Genomic DNA, 7,790 nt, shown 5'->3' with positions numbered 1-7,790 from the left:
TTATATCGTTTTGATCATATTGACCTATAAATAGAAGTATTATCGACGTCGTCTATGTCGCCGGTACAAAATTTTTAATTCGTCTTTTTATTTTTAGGTTAATTTTATCCAATGTGTTGTTAGAAATTCTGGGTTATGATTGAATTTTTGTTTGTTTGCTCTTTTGGAAAAATATCCATGTGGAATTTTAGTCAAATTTCATTGCTGATTGCATAAGTTTTAAGTGATCATATCTTTAGATTTGTCTTTTTTCGATTTGGATATTTATTTATGTCTTGGTTCTAGTTTTAATGAAAAAAGTTGATGATTTGAGTCGCTCGTTGGTTCGATTTAAGATCTATTGTTTGGATGCTTAGATATGGCTTTTTGGAATAGTGTTGGCATTTTCTTGAACTTAGCTAGCTATCTTTTGATGGGTTTTTTTCTTTATAATTTCTAGTTGGAATAAACTTATTGCTTTGTTCATTTGAATGCTTAGATCTGGATTTAGGTACCTGGAAATAGCTATTAGCAATCTTTATGTAATGATTTATTATTCGTTTTGAACTTGCTTGCTCTTTTCATGGGACCCGTTTTCGTTAAGCAGAATATCTACTGCTTTTAAGCACGAGTGAAATCATTGACTCATGATTTTGATATTCTGGTGCATAGATTTGGATTTTGGCCCTTCAGAAAGATTTTAGGAACCATTACTTTTAGCATCTTCATGTGCATGGCTGCTTACTGTGTGATCGGTTCGTTCTTCTTTTTTTTTCATGCTTGGCTCAAGGGAGTTGTTTGTAGGATTTATTATTTAGATTTAGATCTTGCTGGATCTCAGTTTACAAAGCAGTATCCTGCTTGTTAACTTTTCCTGGGATTAAAGCTCTAACAATGATTTTGGATGAACTGGGAAATTCAATATCGGATCCTCTAAAAAAATGAGTTTTACATTTTGAGGTCAGAAATCCAGTTATCATCCATTCCGTTTGATATTAACACGTGGCTTGCTGAAACATCACAATTGCTTGATCTGGTTATAATCCATGCAAATTGCTGACTGTGAGATCGTTTTTTATGCACACACAATTAAGCAGGCTCCTGTAACTTGATGTCTTTAGTGTGGTTGGTGTTGGATTATATAGGTTAGGATATTCTTTTCCCTTGAGGTGCAAAAGAGTAATGCCTTCAATTGCAAGTTTCATTTCAACAACTTATTTTGCAGGACTACTCCTTTTGGTTGGAACCTCGTAACCGCTGATTACATCGAACAAACAGTGCATGGGGTATAAGCATTATTTTACCCAATTTCCCCCTTTTTCTCATCTTATAATCATCCTGATGGTTACTGATTTCTACAGGTGGTTGTTAGTACTCTCGGACTTCTTTTCTTGGGGAAGTTGCTTGAGCCTGTATGGGGTTCTAAGGAATTCTTGAAGTTCATCTTCATAACTAACTTTCTAACGTCCGTTTGTGTTTTCGTTACCTCTATTGCCTTGTACCAGGTAACCATGCAGGAAAAGTGCCCGTGAGTACTTCAATCTCCCTATGTGTTTACGAAAGCAATTGTTTTTGTTTATTTCTTCCCCTTCTTCCCTTCCGTCTTCTGCTTGTTCTGTCACATCAGTATTCTCAATTAAAAGCTCGAGAAGTAAAAGAGTTATAAGATTGAAGCACTCTTCTCTCGTCTTTTTCTGACTGAATGGTAGGGAATGTGTATTTGTCTTGGAAGTATATTATGCAAAATTTAATCTAATATATTTTCACTGTTCATGTTGATAATTGTTAGTTACATGCCTGTTTCTGGATTCCATGGGGTGCTGGCAGGCTTCTTGGTTATCATCAAGCAAATCGTACCCGACCAAGAGTTTTATCTCCTAAAAATAAAAGTAAAGGTAGAGATTTTTTGCCGGGTCATTTAATTCTTCTATAGATGAACAATTTGGAACATGGTTTTTGTAACTTAATTCATCATAAAATGCTGAAGTTGGAGGTTATTAGCAAACAGATAATGTCGTTAACCGAGACCTTAAATATAAGAAATGCCGGAATGGCTCCAATCACTGCTTCAGCCACATTTAGAAAGTTCAGTGACATCATTTCAATGAAATTTGAAGAGTAATCTTGGCTTTGTTCCTGAAGTTGTATAATTTAGGTATAAGAATATCACGGAAGCAAATTACAGGCTGCATACCAAACTTGTCCTATCACACAACAAATCTACAGACCAAATACTTAAACCTCACCCATTTCGAATAATTCGATGTATCCTCTATCTCTAGGACAAATAATGAAGTATTCTAATTTTCTGGGGTGCTTCCCCGGCATATGTTGTGTAAGACGTCGATGTTTAAGATGATAAATGATTTTCTTTGATTGTGAACAGAACAATGGCATTGTTATAAGAGAAGAAAATATCAGTTTCTAACCTCTATGTGACCTTGCAGAGAAAGAGGGGCTAGAGCACTGGAGGAGAGATTGGCAGCTGAGATATTAGCTGCCGGACGTAATTCAGAAGAGCCGCACATAGACGGAAACAACCGCGTTTGATTGCTCCGAAGAGTCACATCCATCAAACTACAAAGGTTATGCACAAGTATGCCTAATCACTCAATAGGCACAACACTTTAAAAACTCTTACAAATTAGTCTATACCTCGAAATATTATTTTGCATTTACACACTTAATGATAGCTTTCAGTGCCCGAATTATCCAATGTATTAGCTCGATTAATATGAGACTTTGTTTCATGAAAATTCAATTTGATTAAATTTAAGAACGAAATGAATTTGACATCTGAAATTTTGGGTATTGTTACAATCTACAACTGGACAATTATTGCCTCCTGACCCTTTAATCTGAGCTGATCTTTATCAACTCAATCATTTTTTGGCGAACGAGAAATCGGACGGAATGATGTCATCTCATGTTGTGTTCGAATTGTTTGAGGTGCTGCAGCAGGCAACTGTGAAGATGAGTTAGATTCTTGAACTGCCCTATCTACTTCCCTCATTTCTACCAGTGATCTATCATGAGTAGAGTCGTTGATTTCATGGTGGTGTCCTGGAGAACGAAATGATTCGGGATCCCATTGATCATTCAAATGCCCAGAGATGTACGGTAGCTTTCGACGCTTCGGGGATAGTTATGCAGAAGATGAACTGGTGACATCCCATGAGTTGGAGTTGCCGGCCTGCTCGAAAATGGTGTCGTATTCTCGGAATGCAGCTGCCTGCTTGTTTGGTGTGTTTCTTTGCTGTATGGTGCCAGTTTTTGAGTGCAGCTGCAATTCTATCATTAAAGATTGTTGGTCTCATATTGGTCCCCATCTGTAAACAAAACAAAAAAGACAAGTTTAGTATCATTTTCATTGCTGTAAACTGAATTTCGATTTCGATTTTGATTATTTTTAGATCGAACAATGTTTTTGCATCATGTTTATAACTTTTTCGGGCTTATCGAAGGTTCGATCTATTCCGTTCTTACCTGAGTCACCAAAGCATAGAGTGGAAGAGTCACATAACTGCAAAGAAACTGTATAATGACCCTGAAAAAGTTGCAGATCTGCATTTATCAGCTAAGTTTTCACATTGCCAAATCAATAACATTGGCCTAAAAAGTTCCATGAACTCACCCCATTGAGACTCTAATTATGACATCTTCAACATGTTCATGGTAGCAAGATTTTATGGTGAATTCGTACTGAAAAATTGATGAATAAGCGGTTATTAGATACGGTAATTGAACAGTTGCGAACAAGAAGGAAAAGAAGTGCAAGGATTGCTTACCGTGCTCCACAAAAAAAGCCAGTTGAAATGCATTCTGCAGATGAAATGGAGGATCAATGTATAGGCATTAGCACAACGATCATGATTCAGTCGGCTTAACGTTGGTAGATTAAAGGAGAATTACCGTAAAAAGAACGACGTGAATGAGAAAAAGAAGGAAGCGCGGGCGTCCAAACCAGAAGAGGTCATCACCCGGTTGAACCACGGGTGCACCCTTGACTACATCCCCTCTATCTTGAATCCTCAGCCCCATTTTAGTGATGATCACTTGCAGCTTGGCTCCAACCATTAGAATTATCTGCAGTCCCGATTTTGGATTTCGGATCTCGGATCACATTTCTTGCTCATAATCCAGACCAAAAAAAAACATGTACATGATATTGTACTTACGATTAAGGGGATGAACGGTAGCCATAAATAAGAGTACCATCCTGAAGAGAAAATTGCAGCAAAAGAGTCAAGTGAGTTCATATCCGACACATATTCGAACATAGATACACAGATACGACCCTCCATATACATGGAAAAACTTAGAAAACAAGTTAACATATCCATGAAATATACCATGTGTGTAGGCAAGCAAGAACAAGACGGCAATGAACCAGATGATTGGACTGCAGAATCATAAATCATTAAGTCAGAATTGTAAACATTTAAACAAACAGAATTGAAGGTCTTGAGAACACCAACCTGATCCCTACAACGACTTTAAAATCGTCTTCTAACGATCGCTTGATGTATTTCTGGAAATCGAATTTCGTTTCGTTTCGGGGTGCCAAATGTGCCTGCAGAGAGCATTGCAGATTGAAGTTTCAGATATTAACAGGAAATAGCAAAGAAATTGGCATAAAAACTCCATAGAATCACATGGCCTATAAAGCTTACCATGATGAATCCATGCCTCAGTGTCAAGTAATCAAACTTTGTGACTGAACCAAAGAATTGTCTAAAGAAACAGACCTGGAAATGAACAAAGAATTACATCAGAATTCAACACTATAGTTTGATTTTTCATTTTTCTTGAATTACTCGAGTCTCCTGCATCTCCGATCGCACTTACAATCCAAAGGGTCACGGTAGAACGGCTCCAAAAGTTCAAATGTCTACGCCCGAACGATGTGTCCCTTGCAAATCTGAACCTCTCTGGGTCTGCATCGGAAAAAGTCGACTTAGTTAAAGTAAATGAACAAGTGTTCGACGCACATATCAGAGAAATTTCTTCGAAAACCATATGCATACCATTGTAGAATTGATATTCAATTGTCTTTGTCTCATTTTCCCAGGCCTTCCATTTCCTCATCTGCAATTCAAGCCATTGTTAAAGCAAGGGGAAGAAAAGAAAACCTGAGAGTATGAATTTGTGTTCATTTTTCCTTACCTTAGTTCTTCCCAAAGCATAGATTATGATACAATAAAGAATGTGACAAACAGCCAACACAAAGATGAATATGTGGAGCTGATGGATACCATAAGCTGAAACCAATGCAGCTTTCCCTGTTCCGAACATTTATCAGATTTCGACGCAAGACTGCGTCGAGGAACGTAGTAACGATCATCGTCGTCGTCATCAAATGCAACAAGTTTCCTACCGGAACTTTTTCGGATATTTTCGAGCCTCGGCGTACTTATCGCATGGATGCCAAGTGTCTGCAACATGTTTTGGTATGCAAATCTCAGATATGGGGCCTTGAAATACTGTTAACAGCAAGGATATGAATCCCATGAGCATAAGCTCTACAAAGAAAACGAAGAATACGTTAGTTTCTTTCGAAGATAATAAATCGAAATTAAAGAAGTATAAGTGAAGTTCAATCACCTGCTTTAACCTTCTCAAGTGCTTCATAAAGAGATGTCTTGTGCCTTTCTTGAACCACTGTGTAAAAGGTAGAAACAACGTTACCTACGTATTCAAAACAAATATTTCAAGAGAAATGAAATGTGGGAGTATGCATTACCTTGCCTACAACATGAATGGCATGTTCAATGAAGACTGAAATGAGAACCAAAACAAAACACACCACAGCAACAGCCCATGTAGGCGTCTCCTCCAATGAACGTGCTTATTAGCATCCGCCATTGATAAAAGCTTGCGAGCTTCTGCAAAAAAGAGAACAACTTTCTCCTTCGTTGGACTTTGAACCGAAAACAAAGTGATTTAAGTAATGAAGAATGCAGGAAAGGTGATGTATATAATAGTATTTGAGTTTCAGGGCACCATTATTTCATATACAAGGTGAGAAGACGACGACTTTTTCAAAGAGAGAGTGCATCGTTGACCCTAAATCCCCCACCGTTTTTTTGTAAAGGCCAAATCTTGTTGACCCATAACTAAATCAACTCAATTCGTTAGCTCAATCATGATTGACGTAAATAGAAAGAAAGAGTATTGAAGGACTTACGATATTGATCTTTGTCAACTATGTTAATGTTTTGTTGTTATTTTTTTACATTTCTTATGGTAGATGATTTTGACAACACAAATGCATACGAGGATATTGTTTTGATTTTATGGGATCCAATTTTTCAAAATGAATTGGATTTAGGTTAGATTTAGGGTGAAAATTTCTTATTTGAAAAAAATAATATAATTATATCTTATATTAGAGATAATATATTTTTTATATTTTTTCCTGATTAGGTCATTATTTTATCACATAAAACTAGAATTATTTTATGTAGGAATGGGTGTGAGTTTTTACCTTAAAATTCGAGTTAGATTTCATATAAAATAGAACTTCCTTAAACTGGATTGAATCATGTAACAGGTGAAGGGGTGGAATACTAGGTCAGGACCCGACTCATGCTCATCTAATTTTAAAGTCTAACTTAAAATTTTTAAAATATATATATATAGAAATATAGATTCAAATTTTCAAAAATTTTAAAGAGCTTAATTCAATTTTTAAAAAAAATTAAAGTCTAACTACAATTTTTAAAACAAAAATATTGAAACATCGAAGACATTGTATTCTCGAAACATCATACGATATTGTCTTAATCTCAAATTTTATCTCTTAATTCTTTTATACTTGAAAAATTAAGTTGAAGTAGATCATTTTATACAGGTGTTAAATCACCATCATGAATTAAGTTGAAGTATTTGAAGACTTGAAAAATTAAATTAAAAGATGATAATCCTAGATGATCGATTGACGTGAAATAACACATTTAATAATAAAGTACGCATGAGGGATAACCAATTCGTGCCCGAGTAAAGATAAGAAAGGTATTAGAGAGCATCCATGATACTTTTAGTGCTCTTGGAGCCTTTACTCCAACCCGAATTCAATATTTTTATATATTTATTTCATTTACGTTAATTGATCTATTAGGATTCATTATCTCTTTAGTCAATCCATCAAATTTTCAATTCAGCCTATATAGTTCAAAAGATATTTTTTAACATTTTAGTTTATTAAACTTTGATCGAATAATTCAGAGATTCTCAAACCATAAAAGATCAGTAAAGGAATATTTATCCAAATAATTAAAGTGTAAAATTTAAATAAATATTTGAAGACATAAATAAATTATTAGAAGTTAATAGGGTTTTGAATTATTTGAAGTGAAAGGTTTTGAAATTTTAAGTCAAAGCCATTACCGCGTACGGGGCAGAAGAAACGACGCTTCCCATTGGTTTTATTATTATTTTTAAGCCTAATAAATTTTATTTTTCTACTAAGGTCCTCCATTTTTTTGGCTTTCACCACCACCACCACTGGTTTTTTATTTTTCAAAATTATTAATATTTGATATCTCTATTGATTTGATTTGAATATTTAAAGATTTATGATATGAATGATCCTTTCAAGTTTCAACTCAATATTTACAACACCAGAATATAAATGATTAATCTCATTCAAAGACAAAACATCTCATCTCAATACATCAAAATTAGTTAAATCGTTATTTATAATATGCAAATATTAATTTTATTTGAAGAGCTTATATAAAAATATTAGTCTCAAAATTTATTTATTTTCGGCTTACAATAATTTTAAATTTTTAATATATCTAAGATTT

The 7,790-nt window shown here is 34.8% G+C and overlaps 1 long non-coding RNA gene and 1 pseudogene across 2 annotated transcripts; one reads left to right on the top strand and one right to left on the bottom strand.

The window, feature by feature from the left end:
* Positions 1 to 322: 322 nt before the first annotated feature.
* On the top strand, positions 323 to 2,823 carry LOC120115559. Of its 2 annotated transcripts, XR_005515491.1 has the most exons (5): positions 323 to 1,124; positions 1,205 to 1,265; positions 1,341 to 1,507; positions 1,769 to 1,874; positions 2,427 to 2,823. It is a non-coding gene; the product is annotated as an uncharacterized LOC120115559 (long non-coding RNA). The 2 variants fall into 2 exon arrangements; XR_005515490.1 differs by having other exon boundaries at positions 484 to 1,265.
* On the bottom strand, positions 2,801 to 5,501 carry LOC120115558 (annotated as a pseudogene).
* Between the last annotated feature and the right edge of the window lie 2,289 nt (positions 5,502 to 7,790).

This window comes from Hibiscus syriacus, unplaced genomic scaffold (assembly GCF_006381635.1).
Source record: "Hibiscus syriacus cultivar Baekdansim isolate YM2019G1 unplaced genomic scaffold, ASM638163v2 tig00110266_pilon, whole genome shotgun sequence".
In the NCBI taxonomy this organism is placed as follows: Eukaryota; Viridiplantae; Streptophyta; class Magnoliopsida; order Malvales; family Malvaceae; genus Hibiscus; species Hibiscus syriacus.
This window is presented reverse-complemented; position numbering and strand designations above follow the sequence as displayed.